This window comes from Cynocephalus volans, chromosome X, assembly GCF_027409185.1.
Source record: "Cynocephalus volans isolate mCynVol1 chromosome X, mCynVol1.pri, whole genome shotgun sequence".
NCBI classification, from domain to species: Eukaryota; Metazoa; Chordata; class Mammalia; order Dermoptera; family Cynocephalidae; genus Cynocephalus; species Cynocephalus volans.
Genome location: NC_084478.1, coordinates 77,465,164 through 77,492,748, shown reverse-complemented (window position 1 = coordinate 77,492,748; position 27,585 = coordinate 77,465,164). Strand labels below are relative to the sequence as shown.

The following is a 27,585-nucleotide window of genomic DNA, read 5'->3' as shown; positions in this document are numbered from 1 at the left end:
GTCTTCAAGATCAGAAATTTTTTCTTCTGCTTGAAGCTCTGTGTAGTTTCTTCAGTTGTAATCCTCTTTTGCTATGTCTGCGAGTGCCTCCGTGGCTTATTGTTGGGAGGTTTGTGTTGGTGGTGGCACAGCTTTGCTGGGGGTGGGCTCATTGCATTGGTTCTCAGGCCAGGGTTGTGTACATACACAATATGTGTGAGTCATCTCCGGAGATGACTCACTGGGGATGTGGGTGCTGAATAGATTGTCATGCTGGGGATGTGGGTGTGCAGTTTATCAGGGTCTCCAAGACTGGTTTGTTAGTGGCAGAGTCACCAAGCTGATTCTCTGACTGGGGGCAGGACTCCCAGCAGACTGGCAGTAAGGCTGTTTCTCACTCAGATGTATGCACACAGGGACTCAAAAACTCGGGTGGTCCACCAAGGCCTGATAGCTGAGCTTTTCTTTGAGCTAGGGGCCTAGGCACACTTGGGCTTGATCACCTGGGAATGCATGTGCTGGGGGTTGGTCCAATGTGCCACTTCTTGGGGTCAGATACAAGGTCATGCTGCCTTTGGTGATTTGAAGCACATATTCTAAGGGCAGGGCTATTGCGCTGCTTCTTGGGTAGTGAAAGAGGCCACAAGGTGGGCATACAGAGAGGGGTCCCAGGTAGCAGCTTCTCTGGTGGTGGGTAAGGCAGCGGGTCTGGCCTGAAGAGAGGTACACTAAATGTTGGAATGTAGATAAAAATTAAAGATCAGCTAATATAAATATGTTCAAAGAACTAGAGGAAACCACGTCTAAAGATTTAAAGAAAATCATGGGAACAATGTCTTACCAAATTGATAAAATAAATAAGGAGATATAAATTATAGAAGAGAACCAAATAGAAATTGTGGAGCTGAAAAATAAAATAACTGAAATGAAAAATTGCCAAGGAAGACTGTAACAGTCTGTTTCTGTTGCTTATAACAAAATTTCCTGGAATTTGGTAATTTATAAGGAAGCCATATTTATTCCTTACTATTTCAGAGGCTGGAAAGTCAAGTCTGGGGAACACATCTGGTGAGTGTCTTCTTTGGTGGTGGCTTTGCAAAATGGAGGGGTCTCAAATGACAGAAAATGGTGGAGCAGAGAGAGAGAGAGAGAGAGACTCTTACATGCTCTACTTTTAAAACCTTGAAAACCACAGCCCTGGCCGCTATTATTAATCCATTCACCATGGCATGGTCCTTATGTTCAATCATCTCTTTTAGGCACCATCTTTCAATTATCATAATGTGGTTTCCTACCCTTTTTACACTGTGACAGTGGGGACTAAGTTTTGGAGGGACATCAATCCACAGCATTCTGCCCTTGTCCCCCCAAAACTCATGTCCTTTTAACATACAGATACATTCATTTCATCCCGCAATATTGACTTGTTTCAGCGCAAAACATTGAAAGTTGAAAGTCCCATCTGAAATCAAAGCAAATTATCTGCTTCCAAGATACAATGGTGGGACAAGCATAGATTACATATTCCCCTTCAAAAAGGGAGAAATAGACCAAAAGAAAGGGGTGATAGGTCATAAGCAAGTCCAAATTCCAGCAGGGCAGGTATTAAATCTTAAAGCTGGCAAATCATGTACCTTGATTCCATGTTTGATGTTCTGCACACCAATATAGGAGCTGGGTCCCCAAGTCCTTGGTCAGCTCCATTTCTACAGCTTTCCTGGTCTGAAGTCATGCTTCAGTTCTCAAAGGCTGGCATTGCATGCTGGTAGCTCTACCATTCTGAAGTCTCCGTGGAGGTCCTGTTCTCATGGCTCCACTAGGAACTATGACCCCATGTTTCTGCTCAGCATTGCTCTAGTGAAAGCTCTATGTAGTGAATCATCCCCAGTGACAGATCTCTTCTTGGGTTCCAGGGCTTTCCTGTATATCCTTTCAAATCAAACTGGAGGCTCCCAAGCCTTCACAGCTCTGCATTATGTGAGCCTGCAGACTAAACACCATGAGGATGCTGCCAAGCCTTCTGGCTTGTATTTTCCAAAGCTGTGGGTCCAGCTACACCTGGAACCAATTGAGGTATGGCTGGAGCCATACTAAAGCAGCTGGGGTGCTTGTGGGGGGAGTAGCATCCCCAGGTGGCTCTGGGCAGTGAGCCCACGGAGGGCACCTTGGTCCTGCTCCCCAAGACCATTTTGTTCCCTAGGCCTCTCAGCCTATAGTGGAAGACTTAGTCTCTAAGATCTCTGAAATGCCTTTAAGGTCTTTTTCCCTTCTTTTGATAATCCCTTTCTTTTGTACTAATCTCCTTAGCAAACAGTCGCTGGGCTACACCATTGAATTGTTCTCCTGAAAATGTTCCGTTTCTCTTCCACATGGCCAGGTGGCAAATTTTCCAAATATTTATGCTCTGTTTCCCTTTAAGATTCTGGCTTTATGTCATGCCTTGGCTGCCATAACTCAGCATAGGCTGTTACAAGTAGCCATGCAGCTTCCTTAATGCTTTGCTGCTTAGAAATTTCTTCTGTCAAATAGCCTGGGTTAGCAGCTTGGAGTTCCACATGCCATAAAACTTTTGTTTATGAACAGAATGCAACCAGGTTCCTTGCTACTTCATAACAAGGGTGATCTTTGCCCCAGTTTCCAACAAACTCCTTTTTATTTCTATCTGAGACCTCCTTGGAATGATCTTTACAGTCCATATTTCCATAAGCATTCTGGGCACCACCATTTAACCAGTCTTTAAAACATTCCAAACTTTCCCTGGTTTTCTTGTCTTCTAAATTTTCACCAGCATCTAGGCTTTTTCCAGCCTGTTCCTCCAAATTTTTCCAACCTCTCCTCAACACCCAGTTCCAAAGTCACTTCCACATTTTCAAGTGTTTGTTACAAGCAGCACTGCACTTCTCTGGTACTAATTTTCTGTATTAGTTCATTTCTTTTTCTTATAATAATAAATACCTGGAACTGGGTGATTTGTAAGAAAATGAAATTTATTGCATACAGTTGTGGACACTGGGAACTTCAAAGTCCAGGGAACATATCTGAGGTGAGGAACTTGTCCTGGTGGTGACTTTTCAACAATGCAGAGGTCTCACATGGCAGAAAATGGCAGAGCAAAGAGAGAGATTCTCACGTGCTCTCCTGTTAAAGCCCTCAGAACCATGCCTCTGACCACCGTTATTAATCCATTCATTATGACAGTGTCCTACAGTCTAATCACCTCTTCAAGGCCCCACCTTTCAGTTACCATTATAGGATTTCCCACCCCCTTTACACTGTCACAGTGGGGAGTAAGTTTTGGGGGGACATCAATCCACAGCAAGGGCTTAACATCAGATGTGAGCTAGCAGAAGAAGGAATCATAAAGCTTTAAGATATGTCAATTGAGAGTATTTGGTCTGAGGAAAAGAAAGAAAAAAGCAGCCCAAATCCCCTTACCTGCCACACACAAAACAGAAAACAAAACAAGAGAAATGAAGGAAAATGAGCAGAGCCCCAGAGATTGTGGGACACCATCAAGTGTACCAACATATGCATATTTGGAGTCACAGACATATAAGAATGAGAGAAATGGGGAAGAAAGAATATTTGAAGAAATAAAGGTCAAAATCTTGCCAAATTTGTTGAACAACATTATTCTTCAAATCCAAGAAAATAATTCAGAAATATATAGTAGAGGAAATAACAAGGGAACTTAAAATGGTACATTTAATACAAAAGGTAGTAATGGAGGAATAGAGGAAAAAAGACATAAGACATATAGAAATTATAAAGCAAATGGCAGGAATAAATCCCGTTATCAGTATTTTTATTAAATGGGAATGGATTGCACATTACAACAGACAGCCAAATACTGGCAAAAGCAAATAAAATGATTGATATATATGTTGTAGTTAAGAGACACACTTTTGATTCAAAGACACAAATAGGTGGATAGTAAAAGGGTGGAAAAAATATGTCAAGCAAACAGTTACCAAAGAGAGTTGGAATGACTCTAAAAGTATCATTCAAATAGATTTTAAGACCGAATTTTATGACATAGAAAGGAAAACATTTTATAATGGTGAAACAGTCAATCTGTCCGGAAGATATAACATTATAAATATTTATGCACCTAACAAAAAAGTCACAGAAATACATGAAGCAAAATGGACAAAATTGAAGGAAAGAATATACAACCTAACAATAACAGTTGGAGACTTCAATACCCCACTTTCAGTAATGGATTGAAGAAGCAGACAAAGATGAAAAAGGAAACAGATGACTTGAACAACACTATAAACCAACTAAACCTAATGGACATAAAACACTTAATTCAGCAACAGTGGAATGAATTTTCTTAAGTGTACATGGAACAATTTTCTTCATTTGTTTTTCATTTTTTCCACTCAGACTGAATAATGTCAATTGACCTAAGTTGTTTAGGGATATTTTACTAGGCCACAAAACATGCCTGAATAAATATATTGAAAGTATGTTCTCTAACCACTATGGAATGAAATTACAAATCAATAACAGAAGGATATTTAGGAAATGTACAAATATGTGGAAATTAAATATCATACTTCTGAATAACCAAGGGCCAAAGAAGAGGAAATCACAAGATAAATTAGAAAATAATTTGAAACGAATAGTAATGAAACATAACATGCCAAAAGTTATGGGATGCAACAAAAAGCAGTGCTTAGTGGGAAATTTAAAGCTTTAAACACCTATATTAGGATATAAGAAAGATCACAATTCAATAAATAACCTAAATTTCTATATTAAGAAACTAGAAGAAGAGCAAACAGATCCCAAAGCATGTAGGAGGAAAGACATGATAAATATTTTTGTAGAATTAAGTGAAATAAAGAATAGAAAAAGAAGAGGAAATATTAAATATTTAAAGTTGGTTTTTGAAAAGATCAAGAACATTGAGAAACCTTTAGCAAGACTGACAAGGACAAAAGAGGAAAAATCAAATTTTTAAAATCAGAAATGAAGGGACACTACTTCCAAATTTAAAAAAATGAGAAAAGGAGTATAAGGGAATCTGGGAATAACTGTTTTTCAATAAATTGTATAACCTAGATGGAATGAATAAATTTGTAGAAAGATAGAAACTCCTGAAATTGACTCCAGATTGAGACTTATAACAAGTAAAGGCATTGAATTAGTAATCAAAATATTACCCCCAAAGAAAAGTCCATGCCTGTTTAACCTTGCTAGTGAAATCTTCCAAATATTCAAAGAAAAAGTAATACCAGTCCTTCACAAACTCTTCCAAAAATTAAATGAGGAGAGAACAGTTTTCATCAGATTTTCTGAGGCCAGAATTATCCTGATACCAACACTAAGGAAAGACATCACAAGAAAAGAAAACTATAGACCAAATTCCTTTAAGAATATAGATGCAAAAATTCTCAAGATTATACTAGTAAATCATATAAACAACAACATATAAAAAGGATTATATGCTATCACCATGTAGAATTTATTCCAGGATTGCAAAGTTAGTTTAACATCTGGACATAAATCAGTATAATATACCATATAATTAGAATAAGGGAAAAACCCATATGATCATCTCAATAAATGTTGATAAAGTATTTTTCTTTTTTCTTTTTTTTTTTTTTTTTTTATAGTTTAATGTATTTTAATAGCAAACTTACAGGAACAGCACAGAAGACAGACAACATTAAAAACATGTACTTGCATGTAGGACAGCTCAGTTAGAAAAGTATAGTGAATGGATGGAACCTACTGTATGATAAAAATGCTACAAACGCCATTTAGTTGCCATCAATAAAAAATTTATTTATTTTAAAAAAAATCCAAATGCTGGCATTGTCCAGAAAAATTTAACAGGTTTATTTATAATTGTTATAAAGTTGAACTGCTGAAACTTGTTCACCAAAACATTTTGACTTGCATTAATACTTTACGTCCCCGCATTTATATTAAAAATTCACACACAAATGAAAACAGAAAAACTGCCAATACCTGACTTCTGTCCCCTATTTTTCCACTTGCAACCATATACTTAGGTACCTTTTGACCCCATGGAAAAAAAATATCTAACGTTCAGAACTACCAATAACAGGAAGAAGAGAATTTTTTTTTTTTTTTTTTTGAGAATGAAATTTTTCCCATCATAGTGGATTCTTAAGCACGTTCTCCACGTAAGCGGCGTGCTAGCTGGATGTCTTTTGGCATAATTTGTTACACGTTTGGCATGGATAGCACACAGGTTGGTGTCTTCAAAAAGGCCAACCAGATAGGCCTCACTTGCCTCCTGAAAAGCACCAATAGCTGCGCTCTGGAAGCGCAGATCTGTTTTGAAGTTCTGAGCAATTTCTCGCACCAGACGCTGGAAGGGGAGTTTGCGAATCAGAAGTTCAGTGGACTTCTGATAATGTCTAATTTCACGGAGTGCCACAGTACCAGGCCTGTAACGATGAGGTTTCTTCACCCCTCCAGTAGAGAGCGCACTCTTGTGAGCGGCTTTTGTAGTCAGTTGTTTCCTGGGTGCTTTACCACCGGTCGATTTGTGGGCAGTCTGCTTTGTACGAGCCATGGTATAGAGACCTCCTTACTTACTCCCCCTTCTCCTCCGGCTGGAGCTCGGTGAGCGAGAGGCGGCGCTGGCGTTGGAGAGAGTGACGGCCGATAAAGTATTTTTCAAAGTACGTTATGTTACTATTTTAAAACACTCAACAAGCTAGGTATAGAAGGAAACTTTTTAAAATTGATAAAGTGCATCTACGATAAACCTACAGCTAACTATATACTTAATGAGGATAGACTGAAAGCTTTTCCTCTAAGATCAGAAACAAGCAGGTATGTCTTCTCTTGCTCTTTCTATTCATTTTACTAGAGGTTCTAGACAGGGCAATTAGGCAAAAATATATATATATATATGTAGAAGACATTCAGTTTGGAAAGAAAGTGAAACTATCTCTGTTTGCACATAACATGATCTTGTATATCGAAAATCGCATAGAATTCACAAAAAGACTACTCAAGGTAATAAATGAGTTCAGCAAGATTGCAGGATATGAGAAAGAATATAGAAAAACTAGTTGTATGTCTATATATTGACAAAAATAATCTAAATTGAAATTAAGAAAAAAATATCACAATAGCATCAAAAAGAATAAAAGATTTAGAAATAAACTTAAAAGAAGTGCAAGATTCTGTAAACTACAAAACATTGTTGAAAGAAATTAAAGAAAATCTAATAAAGAGAAAGACATCCCATGGTCATAGATTAGAAGACTTAATATTGTTAAAATGGCAGTACTCCACAAATTGATGTATAGACTTATCACTCCCCATCAAAGTCCCAGATTGCTTTGTTGTAGAAATTGATAATCAAATTTTAACATTTTTGGGGGCTGGCCTGTGGCTCACTTGGGAGAGTATGGTGCTCATAACACCAAGGCCACAGGTTCAGATCCCATATAGGGATGGCTGGTTAGCTCACTTGGGAGAGCGTGGTGCTGACACCACCAAGTCAAGGGTTAAGATCCCCTTACCGGTCATCTTTTTTTAAAACAAACAAACAAACAAACAAACAAATTTTAACATTTTTGTGGAAATGAAGGGACCTAGATCAGCCAAAACATCTTGAAAAAAATGGAGTTGGAGGACTCACCCTTCTCAATTTCAAAACATATTACAAAGGCACAGTAATGAAAATAGTGTGGTATTGGCATAAAGATAGACATAGAGATCAGTGGAATAAAATTCAGAAAGGAGAAGTAAACCCTTACATTTATGGTCAATTGATTTTCAACAAGGCTGCCAAAATAATTCACTGGGGTAAGGAATAGTTTTTTGGTGCTGAGTAAACTGGATATCCACATGCAAAAGAATGAGGTTTGCAGTGGATTGAATTGTGTCTCCCCAAAGTTTAATGTGTTGGAGGCTTGGTCCCCACTGTGACAGTGTTAAGAGGATGGGAAATCCTATTATGGGAATTGAACGGTGGGGCATTGAAGAGGTGATTGGATTGTGAGGACCTTGCCATAGTGAATGGTTTAATGGTGGTCATGGGCATGGTTCTGAGGGCTTTAAAAGGAGAGCACATGAGGAACTCTCTCTCTCTCTCTGCTCTGCCATTCTGCCATGTGAGACCCCTGCATTACTGTCAAGGAAGACCATTACCAGATGTTTTCCCTGGACTTTGGACTTCCCAGCCTCCCAAACTGTAAGCAATAAATTTCATTTTCTTACAGATTACTCAGTTTCAGGTATTTATGTTATAAGCAACAGAAACAGACTAATACAAAGTTGGACCCTTACCTTAAACCATATATAAAATTAACTGAAAATAGATCTATACCTAACTGTGAGAACTAGTTCGTTATAGAACCCTTGGAAGAAAACAGTGGTGTAAAACTTGTTGACCTTGGATTAGGCAATTGTTCTTATATATGATACAAATGCACAAATGACAACAGGCAAAGTAGGTAAATTGGAGTTCATAAAAATGAAAGCCATTTGTGATGAAAATGATACCATCAAAAAAGTGAAAAGACTGGGCCTAATTGCCCTATCTAGAACCTCTACTACATTCCCACAGAAAGGGAAAAAATTTCAAGAGACACCTAATTGGTATGAGATATATCCAGAATATACATAGAATGCTTACAACTTAATAAAAGAAAAACAAATAATTCAATTAAAAATGGCAAAAGTTTTTGAATAGCCATTTTTCCAAAGAAGATATACAGATGACCAATAATGATATGAAAAAGTTCTCAACATCATTGGTCTTTAGGGAACTGCAAATCAAAACCTCAGTAAGATATCACATCTCACCCATTAGGATGGCTATATAAAAAAAACAATAACAATTGTTGATGAGTATGTGAGGAATTTGGATCCCTCATATATAGCTGGTGGGAATGTAATATGGTGCAGCCACTTTGGAAAGAAGTTTATCAGTTTTTCAAAATGGTTAAACATAGAGTTATCCCATAACCCAGCAATTCTACTCCTAGCTATATCCCCAAGGGAAATAATAACATATGTCTACACAAAAACTTGTACATGGATGTTCATAGCAGAATTATTTATATTGGCCAAAAAGTGGAAACAACCTAAATGTCTGTCAACTGAAAACTTAATAAGTAAAATGTGGTATATTCATACAATGAAATAGCATTTGGCAATAAAAAGTAATAAAGTACTGATATATGGTACAAAATGGATGAACTTTAAAAACCTTATGCTAAGTGAAAAAAGCCAGTCATAAAAGACTACATATTGTTCATGATTTCTTTCATATGAAATGTCCAGATAGATGGATTTATTAGAGAGAGTATCAGGTAGCGGCTTGCTAGGGCTGGAGGGTTGGAATGTGTTGTGACTGCTAATGGTTTTCTTTTTTTCATCATGAGAATTTTCTAAGAGTAGATTGTGATGACGGTTGCACAATTCTGTGAGTATATTAAAACCCACTTAATATATACTTTAATGAGTGAATTTTATGGTAGGTGAGTTATATCTCAGAGTTGTTTTTTTATTTTATTTATTTATTTATTTAAAATACTTTATTTTGTCAATATAGAATGTGGTTGATTATTGTGGCCAATTACTGAAACCTCCCTCCCCCCTCCCTCTCTCCCCTCCTTCCCAACAATGTCTTTTCTGTTTGCTTGTCGTATCAACTTCAAGGAATTGTAATTGTTATGTCTTCCTCCCCCCCCCCGTTTTTTTTGTTTATTTACTTATTTTTAGCTCCCACAAATATCATGTGATATTTCTCTTTCTGTGCCTGACTTGTTTCACTTAATATAATTCTCTCTAGGTCCATCCATGTCATTGCAAATGGCAGTATTTCATTCTTTTTTATAGCTGAGTAGTATTCCATTGTGTAGATATACCACATTTTCCGTATCCACTCATCTGATGATGGGCATTTGGGCTGGTTCCAACTCTTAGCTATTGTAAAGAGTGCTGCGATGAACATTGGGGAACAGGTATACCTTTAAAAAAAAGAAAACATTGTGCTTGGAGCAACAGAGGTGCTGGTATTATATACCTGCATCTTCCTTTGACTCTTCCTTGTAGAATATCAGACCTGAAAGATTGTTTAAAAATCTTCACATTTACTCCATTGTGTTTATATCAAGGGAAAAGGAAGTCAAGAGAGAGAATTACTCCTCCAGGGACCTAAAGCTAGAATCCTAATTGGGGCCAGAATCAGATTCCCTGGTTTCCCATTCCAAGGCTTGTATGTACTCTGTACTGTGAAGTGGGTTCCTTATATTCAAACTGTCTGCATGTTCTTTATTGGAGCTGGTTGTGATTTTGTTTGAAATGACCCAGTCGGCAGCAAAATGCATTAGTGGAAGATTTCCTTTTATCCTTTCTCCTTTCATGGCTGGGATCATGTGGTTTCCCTCTTGAGCAATCTAGCCCCAGTTCAATCATGGTCTAGTTATGTTTTCTTTCCTTTGTCATAGAAGAATGGCAATACATCTTGGTGGTGCAACACCTGTCCTCTTTTGTTTCCTGCCCCAAGAGTTGGTTAGGCAGTTCCAGAGGCCTCTTCTCTTCTCTGCTTATCTTTTTACCTCTTGTGGCAAACACAGCTGCTTTTCATGTAGTGGGTAGTATATATTGGGAAACGTGTGGCATTACTAAAGGGTGGCAAAGTCTTTCCCCCATATTATTTTTATCCTAAGGCAGCATGGAATTTCTCACAAGTGGCAAGCAGTAGGCCCAGCACTGTAGTACAATATTAGGAGCTTCAAGGCAGTTCTTTGCAAAAGGTTTTTATTAAGGACTTCCCAGAAGCAGGAGGGCCATACTTCAGCTTCCAGCTCTCTTTCCAGAACCAGGCTGTCGTAGAAAAGCCTTTCTCTGTGATTGGAAAAATATGTATTATGCATGTGGCAGTTGACAGCTGGAGCTAATCCTGAATTCATCCATCCTGAATTCATTAGCTGTGGGGAGGAGGTGGGTAACAAGCCATCGAGGTGTTTTATTGCTGCCCTTTACAACTTTTGTTTAGAGCAGAAAAACAAAACCTGGAGAATTGTAAAGCGAATGTCCCTGCCACCATCATTACCTTGCTGAATTTCTTGCTCTTAAATATGGGAAATATTGATATCTCTTCCTGTTTGGTTGGTCTGGAGAGGTTTGTCTTCTAAAATCCATGCCAAGCATTTCAGGGATTATGGGGACGATTGTTCTTCAGTGGTACTAAATGGGAGAGCAGGGGCTGCCAGTGTGCTCATTGGCTAAGAACTCAGTCGGGGATTATATGGCTACGCTAGCAGAGTGGAAGGAGAGGGAAAGCTGGAGCTTCTTGATATCTTGTTTGCTTTTCCTTTGCGAAGAGCAGATGCTGTTTAACCACTTCCTTTTGTTTTTAACTAATGGACAGTATCTTGCTGGAAGTGGACTCATAGAGTTCAAAGGATTCTTAAGAGAACATTTCATTTAACTCTTCCATATTTCAGTTTCATACTTACTCTTTCATATTTAACTGTTTCATATTTCATCTTTTATATTTTAGTTTCCTCAAACTGAGGCCTAAGAGGGAATGTTCCTTGCCCAAGGTCACAGAGACAGTTAATCACAGAATTGGTGCTGAATGCAATAATCAGTCCCACTCCCTGGCTCTGTGCGATTTCACTGTGCCTCATGAAAACAGTTTCTGCCCTTCGTGAACCTCTCTTTGCTGAGCCGTTGATTTTTGTTTTTCAGAATCACTTTCAGCTTGTGAAAGAAAAGAGTGTTTTCTCTTCAGAGCCTCTTGCTGAGAATGCATCCCTTGTGTTGACCCTCAAGCAGCCAAACGTTTTGCAGTTCTGCGGGAATGGAGTAGGGGAAGGTTCAGAGAGTCTAAAGTTAGTGCTGTGGTTTTTCGCTTGGCTTTTGCCTAGTAGGAGCTTGATGAAATAGAAGATCAAGAGACAGACTTTCTACTATAGACCTCCCTCTCCAAATAGGTGGAATTTAGAGAATTCAGTTATGATGAGGAAAAAGCAACTCTTAATACAGATTGAGTTGGATCTTAGGCATGGTAATGTGTACATGGGGCAACAACAAAGCTGAGATGGTGTATTTGATCTCACTCAGGCTGGCTGATTTCCTAGATATGGATATACATGTAGATACGGGTATAAACTACCATTTGCAAAGCGCTTTATAGTATATAAGACACTTGAACATACATTCTATGACTTAATCTGGGGAGGAAAGTATTTTATTTTTATTGGTTATGAATATTCATGAGCTACAAAGCTGATTGTCACCACTCGTGCCCAAGATATGAAGGCCATATCCATACTGGCAGCATGCTCATTACCACAAATTGCGATTGTACCCTGTGTCCCCCACCCAATTATCCCCAACCTCCATCCCCACCCCCTTTCCCCCACTCCACTTTGTATTCTTAGGTATGTTCTCTCCCTCTGCAAGTCCAACACACCACTGTGGTCTTTCTTTCCTTCCTTCTTTCTCTCTTAGCTCCCACTTATGAGTGAGAACATGTAGTATTTATCCCTTTGTGCTTTGCTTATTTCAATCAACGTAAGTTTCTTCAAGCTCATCCATGTTGTTGCAAATAGGAGAATTTCATTCTTTTTTATGTCAGAGTAGTATTCCATGGTGTATATATACTACAGTTTCCTTACCCATTGTCCATTGATGGACATTTAGGTTGGTTCCATATCTTGGGTATTGTAAACAGAGCTATGATGAACATGAGAATGCAGGTATCCCTTCGACATGATGATTTCCATTCCTCTGGATATATACCCAGAAGTGAGATTGCTGGATTGTATTGAAGATCTATCCATAGTTGTTTGAGAAACCCCCATACTGTTTTCCATAGTGGTTGTACTAATTTACAGTCCCACCAACAGTATAGGAGTGTTCCCTTCATTCCACACCCTTGTCAGCATTTGTTATTCTCCGTCTTTTGATTATAGCCCGTCTAACTGGGGTGAGCTGATATCTCAGTGTGGTTTTAATTTGCATTTCCCTGATAACTAGTGATGTTGAGCATTTTTTCATGTACCTGTTGGCCATTTGTATGTCTTCCTTTGAAAGATGTCTACTCATCTCCTTTGCCCATTTTTAAATTGGGTTATTTGTTTTTTTAACTGTGTAATTGCTTGAGTTCCTTGTATATTATCGATATTAATCCCTTGTCAGACACATAGTTAGCAAAATTTTTCTCCCATTCTTTAGGTTGTCGTTTCACTCTGTTGATTGTTTCCTTTGCTGTGTAGAAGCTTTTTCGTTTGATATAGTCCCAATTGTTTATTTTTTCTTTTGCTGCTTGTGCTTTCGGGCACATGTTCATAAAGTCTGTGCTCAGACCTAGTTCCTGAAGTGTTTCACCTATATTTTCCCTTAGTAATTTTACAGTTTCAGGTCTTATACTTAAGTCTTTAATTCATTTTTAGTTGATTTTAGTATATGGTGAGAGGTACATATCTAGTTTTATTCTTCTGCATATGGATATCCAATTTTCCCAGCACCACTTATTGAAGAGGCAGTCTTTTCCCCAATGTAGGTTTTTGTTGCCTTTGTCCAATATCAGATGGCTGTAAGCCTGAGGGGTGATTTCTGGGTTCTCGATTCTGTTCCACTGGTGTGAGTGTCTATTTTTATGCCAGTACCATGCTGTTTTGGTTACTATTGCTTTGTAGTATGATTTGAAGTCAGGTAGTGTTATGCCTCCAGCTTTATTTTTTTTTGCTCAGGATTGCTTTGGCTATTTGGGGTCTTTTGTTGTTCCATATGAATGTTAAGATTGTTTTTTCCATTTCTGTGAAGAATGTCATTGGTATTTTGATGGGGATTGCATTGAATCTGTAGATCGCAGATTACAGATTATGTTAATTCTTGCAGTCCAAGAGCATCAATTTCCATTGTTTTGTGTCTTCTTTAATTTCTTTTACTAGTGGTTTGTTGTTCTCATTGTAGATATCTTTCACCTCCTTGGCTAAATTGATCCCTAGGTATTTTATTTTTTGTGTGACTTTTGTAAGTGGGCTTAATTTCTTGATTTCTCTTTTTGTTAGCTCATTATTGGAGAATATAAGTGCAACTATTTTGGGGCATTTATTTTGTATCCTGCAACGTTACTGAAATTATTAACCAGCTCTAGGAGTTTTTTGATAAAAGAGTCTTTAGGTTTTTCTATATATAGTATCTTGTCATCTGCAAATAGGGACAGTTTGACTTTATCTTTTCCAATCTGGATGCCCTTTATTTCTTTCTCTTGCCTGATTGCTCTGGCTAGTACCTCCAGTACTCTGTTAAATAGAAGTGGTGAGAGTGGGCATCCTTGTCTTGTTCTTGTTCTTCTGGGAAAAGCACTCAGTTTTTCCTCATCAGAATGATACTTGTCATAGATGGCTTTGTTATAGATGGCTAGTCATAAATGGCTTTTATTGTGCTGAGATATTTTCTTTCTATACCTAATTTGTTGAGAGTCTTTATCATGAAGGGATGTTGAATTTTGACAAATGCTTTTTCAGCATCTATTGAGATAATCATATGGTTTTTGGCCTTGGGTTTGTTCATGTGATTTATCACATTTATTCACTTTCATATGTTGAACCATCCTTGCATCCCTGGGGTGGATCCCATTTGATCATGGTGTATAATTTTTTTTTTTTGTCCTTTTTTTGTGACCGGTAAGGGGATCGCAACCCTTGGCTTGGTGACTTGGTGTCGCCCGCACCGCGCTCAGCCAGTGAGCACACCGGCCATCCCTATATAGGATCCAAACCCGTGGCGGGAGCGCCACTGCGCTCCCAGCACCGCACTCTCCCGAGTGAGCCACGGGGTCGGCCCATAATTTTTTTAATGTGTTGCTGTATTCTGATTGCTAATACTTTGCTGAAGATTTTTTGCATCTATGTTCATCAAGGCTATTGGCCTGTAATTTTTTTTTTTGTTGTTCTGTCTTTATTTGGTTTTGGTATCAGAGTTATGTTGGCCTCATAGAATGAGTTTGGGAGAGTAGCTTCTGTTTCAATTTCTTGGAATACTTTGAGGAGAATTGGTACTAATTCCTCTTTTAAGGTTTGATAGAATTCAGCTCTAAAGCCTTCAGCACCTGGGCTTTTCTTTGTTGGATGATTGCTGATTACTGCTTCAATATCTTTTTTTGTTATTGGTCTGTTCAGGTTTACTGTCTCTTCTTGGTTCAGTCTGGGTAGTTTGTATGTGTCCGGAAACTTATCCATATCTCTATGTTTTCATATTTGTTATCATACAGTTGTTTATAATAGTCTCTAATAGTTCTTTGTATTTCTGTAGCATCGGTTGTAATGTCTCCCTTCTCATTTTTGATTTTGTTTTTGTGCCTTCTCTCTTTTTTTTTTTTGTTAATCTAGCTAATGGTTTGTCTATTTTATTTATCTTCTCGAAAAACCATCTTTTTTTCATTGATCTTGCAGAGTGAGAGAATATATCTAGGGATCCAAAGTGGAGTGGGGAAAGGGAGATGGGGAGGGAGGTCAGGGATAATTGAGGGGGTAATTGGGTAGGGGACCTGGGGTACAATCACAATTTGTGGTAATGCACATGCTGCCAGTATGGATCTGGCCATCACATCTTAGGCACAAGTGGCAACAATTTGCTTTGTACCCCATGAATATTCATAACCAATAAAAACAAAACAAAACATTTAAAAGAAATAAAAAAATAAAAATCTAAATCGATCTTGTCTATTGTTTTTTGGGTCTCTACTTCATTTAGTTCAGCTCTGATCTTAATTATCTCTTTCCATCTACTACCTTTTGGATTGGTTTTTTGTTGTTTTTCTAGTTCTTTGAGGTTTAGCATTAGGTCGTTTATTTGAAGTCTTTCCATTTATTTTTTTTTAAGATGACTGAGAAGGGGATCTTAACCCTTGACTTCATGTTGTCAGCACCACACTCTCCCAAGTGAGTAAACCGGCTATCCCTATATAGGGATCTGAACCCATGGCCTTGGTGTTAGCAGCACTACACTCTCCCAAGTGTGCCATGGGCCAGCCCTAAGTCTTTCCATTCTTTTGATGTAAGCATTTATTGCCATAAATTTCCCTCTTAGTACAGCTTTTGCAGTATTCCAGACGTTTTGGTATGATGTGTCTTTTTTTTATTAGTTTCAGGAAATTTTTTGATTTCCTGTTTAATTTCTTCTTGGACCCATAGGTCATTCTGGAGCCTATTGTTTAGTTTCCATGTATTTGTATAATTTCCAGAGTTTTGCTTGTTATTAATTTCCAGTTTTAGTCTATTGTGATCTGAAAAGATACTTGGAATGATTTCAATTTTTAAAAATTTGCTTAGACTAGATTTGTGACCTAATATGTGGTCTATCCTGGAGAATGTTCCATGTGCTGCTGATGAGAAAGTATATTCTTTAGTTGTTGGGTGAAATGTTCTGTATATGCTGGTCCAGTTGGTCTAAGGTGTAGTTTAAATCCTGTCTCTCTTTGTTGATTTGTTGTCTGGAAGATCTGTCGCATACTGAGAGAGGGGTGTTCAGGTCACCCACTATTAATGTATTAGGGCCTTTTTCTTTGTTTAGGTCTAAGAGTGTTTGCTTTATATATCTGGGTGCTCCAGTATTGGGTGCATATATATTTATGATTGTTATGTCTTCTAGCTGGATAGATCCTTTTATCATTCTATACTGACCTTTGTTGCTTTTTATGTTTTTTGGTTTAATGTCTATTTTGTCCAAAATTAGAATAACCACTCCTGCTCATTTTTGGTTTCCATTTGCATGGTATATCTTTTTCCATCCTTTCACTTTTAGTCTGTGTATGTCTCTACAAGTGAGGTGGGTCTCTTGAAGACAGTGTATTCTTGTGTCTAGCTGTTTAATCCAATCAGTTAGTTTGTGTCTTTTGAATGGGGAGTTTAATCCATTCACATTTAGGGTAGTTATGGACAAGTATTGTTTAATTCCTATCATTTAGTTGCTTTTCATTTAGATGATAGATGATTCAGATACCTTTTGATTATTACTTCCCCTTTTATTTCTCTTCTTCAGTGTTAGTTGGAAATTTAAGGTGGCATGATTTAGGTTCTTTCTCTTTCTCACTGGTATTTTTGTTTTAATGGGGAGTTTTGCTCTTTCTTATATATTTGGGATAGTGATCATCATTATTCAGATTCCAGATGAATGAGTTCCTTGAGAATTTCTTGCAGGGCTGGTTGTGTGGTGGTGAACTCCCACAATTTTTTTGTCTGGGAAATATACTCTTTCTCCCTCATTTTTGAAGGAGAGCCTTTCTGGGTAAAGACTTCTTGGGTGCCATTTTTTTCTTTTAGTATTTTGAATATATCATTCCACTTTCTTCTGGCCTGTAGGGTTTCAGTTGAGAAGTCTGCAGTTAGTCTGATGGGGGTTCCCTTATAGGTGACTTGATGCTTTTCTCTTGCTGCTTTTAGAATTCTCTCTTTGTTTTTGAGCTTTGCAAGTTTAACCATAATGTTTCTTGGGGAGGATCTTTTTGGATTGAATCTGTCTGGGGACATTTGATCTTCCCGGATCTGAAGGTCTGCATCTGTCCATACACCTGGGAAGTTTTCTGTTACTATTTCCTTGAATAGGTTTTCAATACCTTTTCTTGTCTCCTCCCCTTCTGGAATACTCACAGTTTGGATGTTAGAACACTTGAGGTTGTCTGCTATCTCTCTTAGATTTTCTTCATTATTTTTAATTCTTTTTTTTTTCTCTGCTTGGGTTATTTTGAAAAGACTGTCTTCAAGATCTGAAATTCTTTCTTCTGCTTGCTCTAGCCTGCTGCTTAAGCTCTCTATTGTGTTTTTTTATTTTGTCAAGTGAATCTTTCATTTCTAGGAGTTCTGCTACACTCTTTTTTAAGGTATTAATCTCTTTGTAAATTTCCTCCTTCATATTCTGGATATTTTTTCTTGTTTCATTGTGTTATCTAATTAAGTCTTCTTTTATCTCTTTGAATTTTCTTAAGATCATTGCTTGGAATTCCTTTTGAGACATTTCAAGGATTCTTTGTTCTGTGGGGTCTGGCATTCGAGCATTACTGTATTCCTTCGGTGGTGTCATATCTTCTTGTTTGTTTGTAGTTCTAGTATTTTCTTATTGATGTTTGGTCATCTGGTGGAGGATTTGCTTCATTTATTACTCTGAGATTGGCTATGAGGGTGGAGATTTCTTCCTCTATTTGCACGCTTTACTGGTGACTCTTCTTGTATCAGTGTAGTTGAGTGAGCAGCATGTTTCCTGTAGAGAGTTCCTGGCTGCTACTGTGGTGGTGAATTGTCCTTGCAATGACAGTAGGTGTGGTAGTGGGTATATTACACCATCTTGGCTCCTGTTCCAGAGTCTGTGGCCATAGAATGAGCTCCCGGCACTGCCCAGGTCTTGGCTTACCTCAGCGCCTGCTATGGCTGTGGGCACTTCCCTCTGGGGCCTAGGAGTTGGCCCCTGGCACCGTATGGGTCTTGGCTCACCTCAGCACCTGCTGTGGCAGTGGGTGCTTCCCTCTGGGACCTCAGGAAAGTGTTATTACCTTCAATTTATAGATCAGGAAACTGAGGTTTAGAGAACTTAAGTACTTCCCTAAGATTGCACCACTAGTCAGTAGTAGAGCTAAAGCTTAGATTTTCTGAATATTCTTTCTACTGTTGCTCATTGCTTTTATTCCCTTTAATGATGAAAGAGAATATAAGTGTCGTTCAGAAGAATAGGTAGTTCAGAAAGTGTCGGTATGAAGAAGAGATACGGGACCTTCTACAGAGAAATAAGAGCAGCCAGAAGTGTACCTGTCAGTAGGAAGTGGCTATTAGAAAAGGTTTGAAAGCTGGAGAACAGCAGTAGAGAAGGGGGTAGCTGACAGGACTGAGAGACCTGAGTTTGTGGTAGAGCCTCTGGTGTCATCAGCCAACTGTGTGCAATTCTGTGGGGGCTGCTAATGAGGGGACAGTCTACACCAAGGTAGAGGTCTCTGAAGGAGAATTCCCTGAAGCGAAGGGAGGTGGTTTAAATAATTGAGGAAGCTTTGTACTGGTGATGGGGGAGGGAGTCACACTGGCCCTTCTTCATGACACTTTTAGAATGGAAAATAAACCTGAAAATTGTAAACTAGTTAATAAGGAAGAAAAATAGGGTTATATTTTTATAGGCCACTTTCTTTTCTATTCTAGATGTTTCATTGCTGGTGCAGACATCATTTAGTCCAAGTTATCTGTGAACATTGAGTTTGGGGGCTGATACACATCTTGCTTGAAACCAGTTTCATCCTTAGATGGAGTTGTGTGTTTGTATTGATACCAGACATAATAATACTTCATAAAAATAATGACAATATGATATCCTTCTTAGTATTTTTCAGTTGTCCAGTTTCACCTGTTATCTTGGTTTGATCTTTACAACAACCCTATCAGCTAATCAGGCAGGGAATTATTAGTGTTCTTCTTACACAGGTGAAGTAACCAAGGGCAGTTGATGATTCCCCCATTTTACAGATGAGGAATTTGAAGATCAGAGAGGTTAAGTCACTTGCCGAAAGTTGCTCAGCTAGTGTGTGGTAGGTTGGGATCAAAACCTAGATCATCTGGCTCCTAAGGGCTGCAAATTTTTTGCTAAATTGTGATGTATTGTAGAAGGGGGTCAGTGGTTATGCCTTATATGGTGGGTCTGCGAAGTCTGTGGCTCTGGGCTTTCTTGTATGGCCCTGTGCCATTGTAGTAAACTGATCTTCCCTGATGTCTGCCCCAGCTCTTGCCTGGCTTTGCCTTCAGCCCTTTCCTGCTCCTTGAGCCTGTCCTCATAATACCATCTCCTTATGCTACTCACTCTGTAAAACATTATCATGCATCCTCCTCAAAGTTGCCTGTTGCCTGCTGCCAGCTCCTTCTCCCTCCATGACCTGAGGAAGCCCTCTCAGAGACCTTGCCTTACTGTGCCTTGTTTGTACAATTGCCCTCCTAGCCAACTGTCCCTGCTCTGATAATTAACCTGCCACACTTCAAATAGTGATGTCAGATGTTTTGGACCCTCTTATGCCACATGGTAGGCAGCCCCTATTCAAAGGGGATCATAAATGTAGATATGCCATAGTGATATTTAGGACCAATCCTTTTGCTTCCTTCTTACCTGTGTGCCTTTAATCAGCTTCTGCTCTCCTAGCAATGTGGGGATAATTGGCATGTTTTTGAGCAGAGCCCATTATAGAGATTTCCATGGCAGCAGGGAATTTTGTGCTAGCCCATGTCTGGCATTATTATTATAACCTGTTGCTGTTGTTTTGTCAAGTCTAACAAGTCCAGCCATATCTGGTTGATTGAAGCATTGAATTAGCCACTGGGCAAGGAGACACTTGTTTGGCAGGTCTTCTCTGCAGGGAGAATTTTTTTTTAGTAGTGGTCTCACCTTTAAGGAGTTAGCAGCCTCCTTCAGGATTGGCTTTTCCAATGTATGGCCCTCCAGTAGCTTTCAGTGGTTCTGAAGGCTGCTGGCCAACTGTGGCTTTGATGTTTCTAATTGGATACTGTCTGAGTTTCTGAACCAGGCAGGAGTTAGTAACAAGATGTTTAATAAAAAACATGTCATTATATTAGTACACCAGAGAAGGTAGCTTTGGTTTCTCCATTGAACCAATGAAGATTTTTCTTTTCTTTTTTTGTTCTTTTTTCTTTAATATTTATTAAGCTTTAAATATTGGTAGATAGAACCCACATAAACAAAATTCTTTTTAAAAAATTCACATTAAATTTGTTTATTTATTTTTTTCTTCCAAATTTTATTTTATTTTGTCAATATACAATGTGGTTGATTATTGTGGCCCATTACCGAAGCCTCCCTCCCTCCTCCCTCTCCTCCCTCCCTCCCAACAATGTCCTTTCTGTTTGCTTGTCGTATCAACTTCAAGGAATTGTTATTGTTGTGTCTTCTTCCTTCCCCCCTCCCCCAGGTTGTTTGTGTATTTATTTATTTATTTTTAGCTCCCACAAATATTTTCTAACGGTGACAAGTAAAAGTAAGTAGAATGGATACCCAGGCATCTTTTACTTTGAAGTGTTTGTAGTTTCTGCCTTTGAAAAATAACTGATGGAGAGAAACTTTTTATCCTTGTACCTTTGCTTTTTGCTCCTTCTCAGAAGACCTGAGCAGAAAGGAGAGGGGATAAACAGTAGTAACTTGATTTCTCAAAGAGGTCCCTTTGCTCTAGTTGCATTAAAGCAGGGGTCAGTATGCTATGGCCCATAGTCAAATCCTGTGTACTACACCTGTTTTTTGTAAATAATGTCTGTTTTTCTAAATAACATTTTATTGGGGTTTTGCCTTCCCCAAAGACCAATCAGAAGCACATTGGTTCTCCAGTACAGAAACAGTTTATCCTTTTTAATTGTCTGTCATTGGGTATTTGGTCATGAACTCCTCTTTGCTCTTTCCCATTATAGGTAGTTGTTGGGATCTTTTACAAAGCCCCTGAATAGTTTGTATGCTTTTGTTGTTTTTGAAATTTGAACTGACGTATTAAGCCCTACGGTGTACTGTACAATTAGCTATCATATAAACAATCTACAGCTCTGCTAGCAAGAAACCCATGATATGTTATTTGTCATAAGATAACAAGGGCCTTTTTCGCTCTTTGACAGACTTGGGAACTTCTGGTTCATTAAAGGGGCCAGACAACAGTTTCCTCTATAGTTTACAATGATGTAATACACCAAGTAGTGAAGGCTACAGGACGGGAACCACAGAAGTTACCACAGGGCATATTGCCCAGTCAGGCTTTTCCCAATTGTTCAGATAATATTTCACTGAGGTCTAAAGAAAAGAAATGTTATAAACAGGAGTCCCTCTCAGCTTCCTTGGGTCTTATTTTTTCCTTGTGATTGATTGGTATGATTTTGTTATTTCAGTATGATTTAATAGGGATTTTAAAAGCGTGGCAGTTCCAAGGTTCAATCTGATGCTATTTATGGTACCTTTACTAAAATGGAGCAATTCTAGCTAAAACCTAGCTTTAGAGAATAATCACAGGTTCCCCTATGTAAGTAGGGCAAAAAGAGTAAGAATTATAGTGTTAAAAGGGGCTCTGGGAGGTCATGAAGTCAACCCTTCTGTTTTCTAGTCACTTAAATCAGCCAAGACAGTTGAGAGTAAGGGAAGGAATAGAATTAGTTTGTTGCCTTGTATGTTTTCCATAATTAACTTTTGTCCTTTTTGGAGTACTAGAATCTAGTTAGGTAGGGGAGATGATAATATTTGGAACCCAGGGCTTTAATTAAGTCTTTTTATTTTATTTTTTTTTAAATCTTATGCACCTACAGGACACTTGGCACTAAAGTGGTTAAAAGTATAGTCTTGGTTGAAGTTAGGTTACTGAGCTTAGGTTTCAGCATATTTTCTGTCTAAGAAATTGAACTCATTAGCAAGGAATGGTATGGCAAGGATCAGCACAATGGCAATATGTTGGAAGAGTGAGCATTGGCTTTGGAGGCACACAGAACTGGGTTCGAATTTCCTGTCTGCTGTTGACTAGCTGGGTGTTATTTGGCAAGCTATGAGCTTCTTAAAGTCTCAGTTTCTTCAACTATAAATGAAGATAGCAATACCAACTTTGGTCTTTGAATGTATGAGTGAAATAACATCTGAAAGTAGTATGCTCTTAATAAATGTTAGTCCCTACTGTTTAAGTATATTTTAAAAGCATATTTATGGCAATGCTTGTGCTATAAATAATAAATCGTAGTAATTGATAACTTAGTTGGAGTTTGGATATGGATCATTTGTTGAGAATTAAAGAATACGTTTTATAGAGAGAAGAGCAAAAGGATGTGAGTGCATATTTCTTCCTGTTACACAGCCCTGAAGGTATTCTAATGACAGTAAAGTAGGGATTGATCAGAAGGCCTTCTGGGATAGCGTATAAAAGCAGCCTCATTCACAAAGAAGGTTTTGGTGTACCTGGTCCTGTCCTCTTTTTCTGTAATGACCATTGAGAAAGATTAGCATTGTTATTTGTAGTGCCCTGAAGTGTGATATTATATCTTCATCATGGTTCTGCTGACACCGAATAAAGAAATAATCTTTAGGTCTAGTCAAAGTGCCAAACATAGTGCCTGGCCCTCAGTATTCTTTAAGTATTTTATTTGAATCAACAATAAGACCCTATTTTACAGGAGATAAATTGGGACACAGAACAGTTAAGTGTCTCATCTGAGGAATAACAGAGACAGTAGCCTTGTCAATAATGGGACCTGGTTTCCTGCCTTGGTTCTTCACACAAATCCTTCCCTTTCCGGGCTGTCTTTCCTATTGCCCCACAAACATTGTGCAGTGTACTGTAAAGAGACTTCCTTCCATCTTACCAGCTGGTAAATTTGCTTCTATCTAAGTTAGGAGAGTGGGTTAAAAATGCAATATGAGTGCCATATGGCAATTCAAAATACAGTGTTTTATCTAGGATTTCTTAGTTGTTGAAATTGCAACAAATAGGGAGAACTCCTTTTTTGCCTGTTTCATCAGAGCTGAGGCTGAACAAAGGAGCCTGGGTGGGTGTGTGGAAAAGGATCGGTGGTCAAGGCATGGATTTTTTAGGTAGATGGTGTTGGCTTGGAAGAAAAGCATAGTAACACTAATGTGTGGGTATGAATGGAGAGCATGTGTCTCCTTCTACAGCACTGAATCCTCCAATCTGCCTACATTCCTCAGGCATTTAGCATTGATTACCTTAACACTGGTTATTTTGATTGAAAAAGCAACAAGACAGGGCTAATGTACTTTAATGGAGGTATGTGTAGAAATCCTCTCACAGAATATATGGACATCCTCTGTCTCTAGAAAGCTGGCCTCTTTTTGAACTTCTCACTGTGCCCCAGTTGTTGCAGATGTAATTTAGAAACCCCAGAAGAAATGCATGAACAGGGTCTGTTACACACTGGATCTAAACAAGTTGGAGAGGAATAATTTCACATTTGATGGCAGACTTTCTGGCGTGTTTGTCTTTCCTCTTCCTTTGCTTCCTGCCTGGCTTTGAGTCACTGCAGCAGTTTTTTGTGATTATAGGGAGCCTTGGCCAATGTGGGAATGGCATCCAGGAATTCTGATTCCTGATCTGACATCTGAACTACATTCATAATGCTTCTGATGAAATGATGGTATAAATGAAAAAATGCTCTAAACGATTAATATTGGATGATAAAATAAACACTGCCACATGAAGAGCCATACTTAGTTTGCTTTCTTTCCTTTTCAGGTCTCATGTGCATAGCCAAGATGGGCCTAGTATCTTTTTAGGTACCATTTTAGACTGGTTCTTCTCTGTTTATAAAATAGCCTTTTTATTCTCAACACTCCTTAATCGGGGCAGGAAGGAGGGTATGATTAATAAAGTCTGATAAATAATTTTTAATTGTAAAATATAACATTAAAGTTACCATTGGAACCATTTTTAAGTGTATAGTTCAGTGGCAGTAAGTGCATTCACATTGTTGTACAACCATCACCACCATCCATTGCCAGAACTCTTTTCTTCTTGCAAAAATAAAACTACCCATTAAACAATAACTCCTCATTCCCCTCTGCCCTCAGGCCCTGGCAACTGCCATTCTACTTTCTGTCTCTATGAATGTAACTACCTAGGTACCTCATATAAGTGGAAGTATACAGTACTTGTCCTTTTGTGACCCTTTTATTTCTTTTTCTTTTCTTTTTTTTTTGTCTTTTTTGTGACCGGCACTCAGCCAGTGAGTGCACCGGCCATTCCCATATAGGATCGGAACCCGCGGCGGGAGCGTCGCCGTGCTCCCAGCGCCGCACTCTCCCGAGTGCGCCACGGGCTGGGCCCTGTGACCCTTTTATTTCACTTAGCATAATGTTCTCAAGGTTTATCCATGTTGGAACATGTGTCAGAATTTCATTCCTTTTTAAGGCTGAATAAAATTCCATTGTGCACACACTACATTTTGTTTATCCATTCATCTGTTGATAGGCACTTGGGTTTCTTCCACCTTTTGGCTATTGTGAACAATGCTGCTGTGAACATGGATATACAAATATCTCTTGGAGACCTTGCTTTCAATTATTTTGGTTATATACCCTGCTATGGTCTGAATGTGTCTGCCAGAATTCATGTGTTAGAAACTGAATCCCCGATGCGACTGTATTGGGTGGTGTGGCCTTTAGGAAGGTGTTTAGGTCATGAGGGCTCTGCTGTTTTAAAAGGGCTTGATGGAGGGAGTTCATCCCTTTTTTTTGCCCATCTGCCTTATGCTATGTGAGGACATAGCATTCCTTCCTGCTGGAGGATGCAGTGTTCAAGGTGCCACCTTGGAAGCAGAGCCCAGACTTTCCCCAGACACCTAACCTGCTGGTGCCTTGATCTTAGACTTCCCAGCCTTCAGAACTGTGAGAAATAAATTTCTGTTCTTCATGAATTATCCAATCTGTGTTATTTTGTTATAGCAACACAAACGGACTATGACATACCCCGAAGTGTAATTGCTGTATCATATGGTAATTCTATTTTTAATTTTTTGAGAAACCTGGTAATTTTAAAGTTTTCTTCAGGATCCATAATATCTGTATAAACTGACTTATAAAAGCATTCAATGTGTTACTTTGATTCAGACCTATGATTCATTCAACCAGGGGTTTTGTTTTGAACAGTAGCATTAAGAGATGGTTTATAAGACTAATAACCTTACACAGTGATTAGATACTAAAAAAGTCCTAATTTCTCTATGTTTTGATCTCATATTAATTTTTCTAAATCCTTCTTAAACCTATTTATAATTCTAACCCAAATGAAGGACTTCCTTAGGTCTACCTCATGAAAATATGACATTCTTTAATTTGTTTTAAAAGTGATTCTTTGAAGCATCAAGAGGATACCCCCTCAAATTCTGGTTTTTTAGAATTGCTTAAAAAAGTATATTCACATCTTTTTACCTTGTATGATTTGAAGATTTCTATTTCCTATTAGCCTTATTTTGTTTATTTTTTTTCTTTTACAATTTTTTTTTGAAAATATGAGCTTTAAAAATTTTTTGTTTATTTATCATTATACAATGTAGTTGATTTTTGCAGCTCTTTACACCCTCCCTCTCCCCCTTTCCTACCCCCATCAACATCATACCTGTTCTCTTTTCTTAAGTTCAAGGAATTATTGTGATTGATTTTCCTTATTTTTCCTATATGTTTACTTATTTATTGATTTTTATTAGCTCACACAAATAAGTGAAAATGCAATATTTCTCTTTCTGTGCCTGGCTTATCTCACCTAACATAGTTTTCTCTGAGTTCATCCATGTTGCTGCAAATGGTAGTATTTCATTCTTTTTCATAGCAGAGTAGTATTCCATTGTGAAGATATACCACATTTTCCTTATCCACTCTGATGATGGGCATTTAGGTTGGTTCCAACTCTTGGCTATTGTAAATAGCACTGCAATAATGATGATTTCCATTCCATTGGGTATATACCCAGCAGTGGGATAGCTGGGTTATATGACAGTTCTGTCTGTTGTTGTTTGAGGAAACTCCATACCATTTTCCATAATGGCTGCACTATTTTACAGTCTCACCAACAGTGTAGGAGGGTTCCCTTTTCTCTGCATCCTTGTCAGCATTTGTTATTCTCAGTCTTTTGGATGTTAGCCAGCCTAACTGGAGTGAGATGATATCTCAGTGTAGTTTTGATTTGCATTCCCTGAATGCTGAGTGATGTTGAGCATTTTCTCATGTGTCTGTTGGCTATTCGTATATCTTCCTTTGAGAAATGCCTTTTCAGCTCCTTTGCCCATTTTTAAATCAGGCTACTTGTTTTTTTGCTGTTAAGTTGTTTGAGTTCCTCGTATATTCTGGCTATTAATCCTTTGTCAGATACATATTTTGCACATATTTTCTTCCACTCTTTTGGTTGTCTTTTCATTCTGCTGTTTCATTTGCTGTACAGAAGCTTTTTAGTTTGATATAATCCTATTTGTTTATTTTTTGTTTGGTTGCCTGTGCTTTTGGGGTTGCATTCATAAAGTCTATGCCCAGTCGTACTTCTTGAAGTGTTTCCCCTATCTTTTCTTTTAGGAGTTTTATTGTTTCAGGATGTATATTTAATTCTTTAATCCATTTTGAGTTGATTTTGGTATATGACGAGAAGTATGGGTCTAGTTTTATTCTTCTACATATGGATGCACAATTTTCCCAGCACCATTTATTGAAGAGGCAGTCTCTTCCTCAGTGTGTGTTCTTGGTGCCTCTGTCAAAGATCAGATGGCTCTAGGGGTATGGACTGATTTCTGGTTTCTCTGTGCTGTTCCATTGGTCTGTGTGTCTGTTTTTATGCCAGTGACATGCTGTTTTGGTTACTACAGCTTTGTGGTATGGTTTAAAGTCAGGTAGTGTTATGCCTCATACTTTATTTTATTTTATTTTTTTGCTCAGTATTACTTGGCTGTTCATGGTCTTTTGTTGTTCCATATGAATGTTAGAATTGTTTTGTCCATTTCTGTGAAGAATGCCATTGGAATTTTGATGGAGATTGCATTGAATCTGTAGATCACTTTGGGTAGTATGGACATTTTCACAGTGTTAATTCTTCCAGTCCAAGAGCATGGGATATCTTTCTATCTTCTTATGTCCTCTTTAATTTCTCCC

The 27,585-nt window shown here is 38.2% G+C and overlaps 1 protein-coding gene and 1 pseudogene across 1 annotated transcript in view; one reads left to right on the top strand and one right to left on the bottom strand.

Annotated features, from left to right (window-relative positions):
• OPHN1 (oligophrenin 1) overlaps positions 1–27,585 on the top strand; it is a 440,991-nt gene that overhangs the window by 18,708 nt on the left and 394,698 nt on the right. The window lies entirely within an intron of this gene.
• Positions 6,029–6,549, bottom strand: LOC134366698 (histone H3.3A-like; annotated as a pseudogene).